The sequence below is a fragment of the Octodon degus genome, unplaced genomic scaffold (genome assembly GCF_000260255.1).
Source record: "Octodon degus isolate 3935 unplaced genomic scaffold, OctDeg1.0 scaffold00136, whole genome shotgun sequence".
NCBI lineage: Eukaryota > Metazoa > Chordata > Mammalia > Rodentia > Octodontidae > Octodon > Octodon degus.
In genome coordinates this window covers 6,249,904-6,256,647 of record NW_004524712.1, presented here as the reverse complement: position 1 = coordinate 6,256,647, position 6,744 = coordinate 6,249,904, and the positions used below count along the sequence as shown (strand labels likewise).

General features: G+C 40.4%; 1 pseudogene; it reads left to right on the top strand.

The window, feature by feature from the left end:
• The first annotated feature begins 225 nt into the window (after positions 1-225).
• On the top strand, positions 226-1,378 carry LOC101589340 (annotated as a pseudogene).
• The last annotated feature ends 5,366 nt before the right edge of the window (positions 1,379-6,744 follow it).

Below are 6,744 nucleotides of genomic sequence, written 5' to 3'. Positions count from 1 at the left end.
GGAAGAATGTATGCAATGTGTTAATTATTGAAACTGTCCTACCAATTTGGTTTGAAACTGTCTCATTGCTATTTGTTTCTCAATAAAATTATGGGGAAAAAGAATAAAAACATTTTTAAAAATATTAAAAATGATACAGAATTTCACTAAACAAAATGATAGGAAATCAACAGTGGTTGTTACACTACCTATTGTTGTCTTCAAATTAGTTGTTCAGACTCACTGCCAACCACGCTCTGCCACTCCTTCAGCCTCACCGCAGGAACTCGCCACCACCAGCACCATGCCCTACTCATATCCAGTGCTGACTCTGGAGTGGAAGAAGGAGCTCACTGACATTGTTCACCACATTGTGGTTCTGGGCAAGGGCATTCTGGCTGCAGATGAGTCCACTGGAAGCATTGTCAAGAGACTGCAGTCTATTGGCACCAAGAACACCGAAGAGAACCAGCACCTCTACCACCAGCTGCTGTTGACTGCTGAAGACTGCGTGAATCCCGGCATCGGGGTGTCATCCTCTTCCATGAGACACTACCAGAAGGCGGATGATGGGTGTCCTTTCTCCCAAGTCATCAAGTCCAAAGGTGGTATTGTGGGCACCAAGGTAGACAAGGGCATGGTGCCCCTGATGGGAACAAACGGCGAGACCACCACCCAAGGACTAGATGGGCTGAATGCTGTGCCAGTACAAGAATGTCTTTGCCAAGTGGTGCCATGTGCTGAAGATTGGACAACACACCCCCTCAGTCCTTGCCATCATGGAAAACACCAAAGTCCTGGCTCGTTATGCCAGCATCTGCCAGCAAAATGGCATTGTGCCCATTGTGGAGCCTGAGATTCTCCCTGATGGGGACCATGACTTGAAGCGCTGTCAGTATGTAACTGAGAAGGTGCTTGCTGCTGTCTATAGGGCTCTGAGTGACCACCACATCTATCTGGAAGGCACCTTGCTGAAGCCCAACATGGTCACCCCAGGCCATGCCTGCACCCAGAAGTATTCCTATGAGGAGGTTGCCATGGCAACTATCACAGCCCTGTGCCACAGGTGCCCCCTGCCACACAGTGTCCCCCACTGTCACTGGGATTACTTTCCTGTCTGGAGGACAGAGTGAAAAGGAGGCATCCATAAACCTCAATGACATCAACAAGTGTCCCCTCCTGAAGCCATGGGCCCTGACCGTCTTCTATCATCAGGCCCTGCAGGCTTCTGCACTGAAGGCCTGGGGCAGGAAGAAGGAGAAACTGAAGGCTGCCCAGGAGGAATATATCAAGCAAGCCTTGGCCAACAGGCTCACCTGTCAAGGAAAGTACACTCCAAGTGGCCACGCTGGGGCTGCAACCAGAGAGTCTCTCTTTGTCTCTAACTGTGCCTACTAAGCTGAGGCATTCTGAGGCTGCCTCCAAACACTCCAGGCCCCTGCCCCACCAACACTCTTGAAAAGGGAGCCTCTTGCCAGTCAAGCGGAATACCCAATACTATTATGAACTACTGGACTATTTTTGAATATTTTGCTGAGTTCACACACCTATAATATTTAAATGACAGAACTAAACAAAAAAAGGGGATACAGATGAATGACCATTTTGTATCTATGTATTCAAAATGGTTAGGATAGATATATAGCTACATTGTCTTAATTCAATGGATAGAAGGATTTGTTCTAATAGTGTCTGTAAATAGGATATCATGTCTGTGTCTTGTATAACAAATAACCACTAGGAAGACAGTATGCAATGTGTTAATTATTGAAACTGTCCTACCAATTTGATTTGAAACTGTCTCATTGCTATTTGTTTCCCAATAAAATTATAGAAAAAAATAAACTATAGATCTTTAAAGTACAAAAAGAATAATAAAAACATAAATGAATAAATTTCTGAGGTTGGGCTCAATAAAAAAAAGAAAGAAAAGGGAGTCTCACAGGGCTCCAAGCTTTTTCTTCACTATTGCCTCCCTCCTGACTTCAGTGTGTGGTGCTGTCTGTGTACGTTAACTCCAGCACTCCTTCCAGCCCACTGACAATAAACAACTATTTAAGGGGGAAAGAAAATTAGTTGTTCAGATTACCAGATATAAGCATGCAAGATAGATCAAAAAATTAAAAAGAGGGGCTGGGGAGATAGCTCAGAGGCATGAGCACCTACCTGGTGAGCACAAAAGAACCCAAGTTTGATCCCAAGCCCCACATGCAGACCTATAATCCCAGCACTCGGCGAGGGGAGTGGGTGAGACAGGAAGATTAATACAAGTTTGAGATCAGCCTGGAGACTACAAAAGTGAGCACAAGGCCAGCCAGAACTGCATAGTGAGACTCTGTCTAAAAATAAATAAATAAATAAAAATAAAATGAAGAGAAAAAATTGAAGCATTAACTATTCCTTTCAATAGACCTGCAGAAATCAGCAGCATAATTATTCCAACTATCCTGTATATATACATATGTTTTTCTTTTCCCCTTCCTTGTTTCTTTCTTTCCTCCTTTCCCTCATTCCTGTTGTTCCTTACTATTGAACAGTTTCCTTCCCTTTCCAGTATCTCTTATACCTTTCAGACTGTAGTTACTCTTTCAGGCCCTTCCACTGGGAGACAGTATGCTGTATACACATATAGGTCTGATTTATTCCTCTTATAAGCATGGCCCACTGTATTTTTTTTAACTTCTTTGTCCAGATCCAGAGTTCTGTAGTGGAGTGGATTTTGTTTCTGCGTCCTCTATTTTGTCCCAGTGCTTTATATGTCCACTTTTATGACAATACCATGATGCTGTTTTTGTTACTACGGCTTTCAGTATAACTTGAAATTAGGCATTGTGGTGCCTCCACCTTTCTAATTTTGTTCAGGGTTCATTTGGCTATTCTGGGACTTTTGTGTTTTGGTATGAATGTTAGGATTTTTTATGTACCTATAAAGAATGACATAGTTATTTCGATGCAGATTTTACTGAATCTGTACATTTCTTTTAGTACTAGGGCCATTTTCACAATATTAATTCTGCCGCTCCATGACCATGGGAGGGATTTCCATCTTCTGCTATTTTCTTCTATTTCATTCTTCAGTGTTCTGAATTTTTCATTGTAAAGGCCATTTATTTCCTTGGTTAGCTTGATTCTTAGTTATTTATTCCATTTGAAGCAGTTGTGAGTGGAATTTTTCCTGATTTCTTTTTCAACTGGTCCCTTACTGATGCCTAGTAAAGTTATGGATTTTTAGAATTTTGGTTTTTACTTCCTGCTACATTGCATGACTAATTTGTCAACTTTCATAGTCTTTTGGTGGATTCTTCAGGGTATTCGAAGTACAGGACCATAACATCTGGAAACAATGATAATTTGACTTCTTCGTTTTCTAATTGTATCCCTTTTATTTTTTTCTCTTGCCTAATTATCCTAGCTAAATTTTCAAAAAATATATTAACAAGGCTGAGTGTGGTGGTGCACAACCTGTGATCCCAGCACTTGGAAGGTGGAGGCGGGAGGATGCTTGGAAGTTTGAGACTACCTGGGCTACAAAGTGAACTCAAGGCTGGCCTGAACTGCAGAGTGAGACCCTGGCTCAAAAAAAAAAAAAATCTATATTAGCAGTGGTAATCCTTGCTTTATTCCTTTTTAAAGTAAATGCTTTCAGGTAGCAGTGTACTCCCAGTGTAATCAGAATCACCAGTATTTTTTTAAAAAGCCAGACTCTGGATTTATGTTTTATAAATATTAATATTGATCCCAAGCCCAGGCCTGCTGAGTGTGTGGAAGAGCTTCCAGCTCACACGCGCCTGTGGGAACTCTCCAGACCAAACCCAGGCACAACGTGTGAGTGAGACCTTTTGCCATGCACTCAGGACCACTCTACCCCTCCAGAATCCATCTTCTAAGCCCACCAAGTGAGTGAGAACTTCTGCCATGCCCTTGGGAGCCCCCAGACCCAGCCCAAGCCCAGGCCGTGCTAGTGTGTAGGAGAGCTTCTGCACTCCCCTGTACCCCCCGGTCCAGGAGCACAACAGGTTCACTTCCAAGGGCTGCATCAGGAAAGAGCTGAGCACAACAGCTAGACACAAACCAGGTACAACTCAATAAACTCAAACTTAATATATCTGCACCAAAATTTCAGTAAGGGCTAAAGTTATAATTGCATCAAAGCTCTACACCAAAGATGAGAGGTCAGTGATATACAAAATGACAAAGAGAAGGAGCAAAATGCAATCTCAGGCCTCAAGCCCACCCAGAACAAGTAAGAGGACACTAGCTCAGCTGAAATGTATGAATTAATAGCCTCTGAAGTAAAGAAACAACAGTAGAAAGTTATAGAGGAACTCAGATCACAATTAATCTCTGGTTTGAAAATGTCTCATTGCTATTTGTTTCTCAATAAAATTATGGGGGGGGGAAGAATTAACCTCTGAAACAAAAAAAATCTCTGAATTACTAGAGTTGGAAGAAAAGAAACAATAGCAAAAAGGTATAGAGGAACTCAGATCGGAATTAATCTCTTAAATGAAAAAGAAATCTGAATTAATGGCATCTGATGTAAAGAATCAAATGGAGAAACATACAGAGGAATTCAGATCAGAAATAATCTCTGAAGTAAAAGAATTAATAACTTCTCAAGAAGACACTGATATAAAAAAAAATAGATGAGATTAGAAAAGTGAGGGATTCCTTGAATGAGCAATACAGGAAAGAAATAGATCGCATGAAGCAGAATCAAAGAGATATACAGGAACTTAAAATTTCAATCATAAGCTTGTAAAACCATTTGAGTGAAAGTGAAGACAGAGTTTCAGATCTTCAAGATACTGTCACAGCTAGTGAAAAGATAAGGAAGGATCTCTTAAAAACAACTAAGATGCAGGGGAAAAAAATAATGCATCACCTGCAAGATGATGCAAAGATGAACAATGTGAGACTAATAGGCATCAATGAGAAAGGTGTCAATACAAATGATATAAAAAGAACATGGGCAAAAGTAATAGGAGAAAACTTCCCAAATATGAGGAAACAATCTGACATTTAGATAACTGAAGCAGACAAAACTCCAAATAACTTCAACCCAATTAAAAACTAAGACATATAATAGTCAAGATCCCAGAAATCCAGGACAAGAACAATACAATGAAAGCCACTAGAGAAAAGAAACAGATCACATTTAAAGGAAAACCCATCAGAATGATGGCAGATTTCTCTTCACAAACCATGAAAGCAAGAAGAGCATGCAGCAGAGTACTTCAAGTCCTCTATGAAAACAAATTGCAGCCCAGACTACTATACCCTGCAAAACTGTCTTTCAAGTTTGATGGAGAAGTGAAATACTTCCATGACAAAGAACAACTAAAGAACTTCATGATGACAAAGCCAACCCTACACAGACTACTAAAAGATGTTCAACAGAGGGACTAAAATGATCAGAACTCCAAGAACAATAACAGAAGGAACCCATTAAATGGGGAAAATAATTAAACACAAGAGAAAAAGGACTAAACAACAGCAGGTAAATAGCATGTCAATCGTAAATCAATACATCTCAATTCTAACCATCAATGTAAATGGACTCAATTCACGAATTAAAACAAATACACTGGCACAGTGGATTAGGAAACACAATCCAACAATATGCTGTATACAAGAAACACACTTAACGCAAAATAAATTCAGAGGCTGAAAGTCAAAGGATGGAAAAAAAATACTACATGCTCCAGCACCTCAGAAAAAAGCAGGGGTAGCAATCCTATTTACACAATCTCAATTTCAAACCAAGAATGTTCAAATGGAATAAAGAAGGCCACTATATACTGGTTAGGGGAAAAATTAAAGAAGAAGAGGTAACACTCATAAATGTATACACACCAAACACAGGAGCACCCAACTATATAAGATGAATTTTAATGGACATGAAAAATCTAATATCCAATAGCACAATCTTAACAAGAGACCTTAACATCCCCTTATCCCAAAAACATAGGTCAAGCCCACAAAGAAGTAGCAGAACTGAACCAGAGCTTGAAACAAATGGACGTAGTGGACATATACAGAGTGTACCACCCAACTACAGCTGAATATATATTTTTTTCAGCTGCACAAAGGTAATTTTCTAAAATAGACCACATACTGTTCCACAGATCATGCTTAAGTATATGAAAGAAAACAGAAGTTATCCCATGCATATTATCTGACCACAGTGCAATAAAAGTGGACATAAATGAAACAAGAAAACAGAAAAATCCTTAAATACATGGAAATTAAACAACATCCTACTCAGCAACCAATGGTCACAGATGAAGTTAAAAGAGAAATTCAATAATATCTACAATTCAAAGAACGTTCAAGCACAACTTATCAGAACTTATGGGATGTGATAAAAGAAATTCTCAGAGAGAAATTCATAGCTGTGAACTCAGACATTAGGAAAACAAAAGGAACAAATAAACATCCTAATGATGCACCTCCAACATTTAGAAAGGAAAGAGCAAACCAAACCCGGAGCCCAAAGAGAGGAAGAAATCATAAAAATTAGAGCAGAAATGAACTCCATTGAGATGAAGAAAACAGTTAAAAAAAATTAATGAATCCAGTGAGACAACATGGGCTGCGGGATTCTGAACAGACCCAGAGTGCAGGCCCAGCAACCCAGGCCTCGGGATCCTGAATAGACCCAGAGCACAGGCCCGGTGAGTGAGTGAGACCACCCAGGCCGCGGGATCCTGAACAGACCCAGAGCGCAGGCCCGGCGAGTGAGTGAGACGACCCAGGCCACGG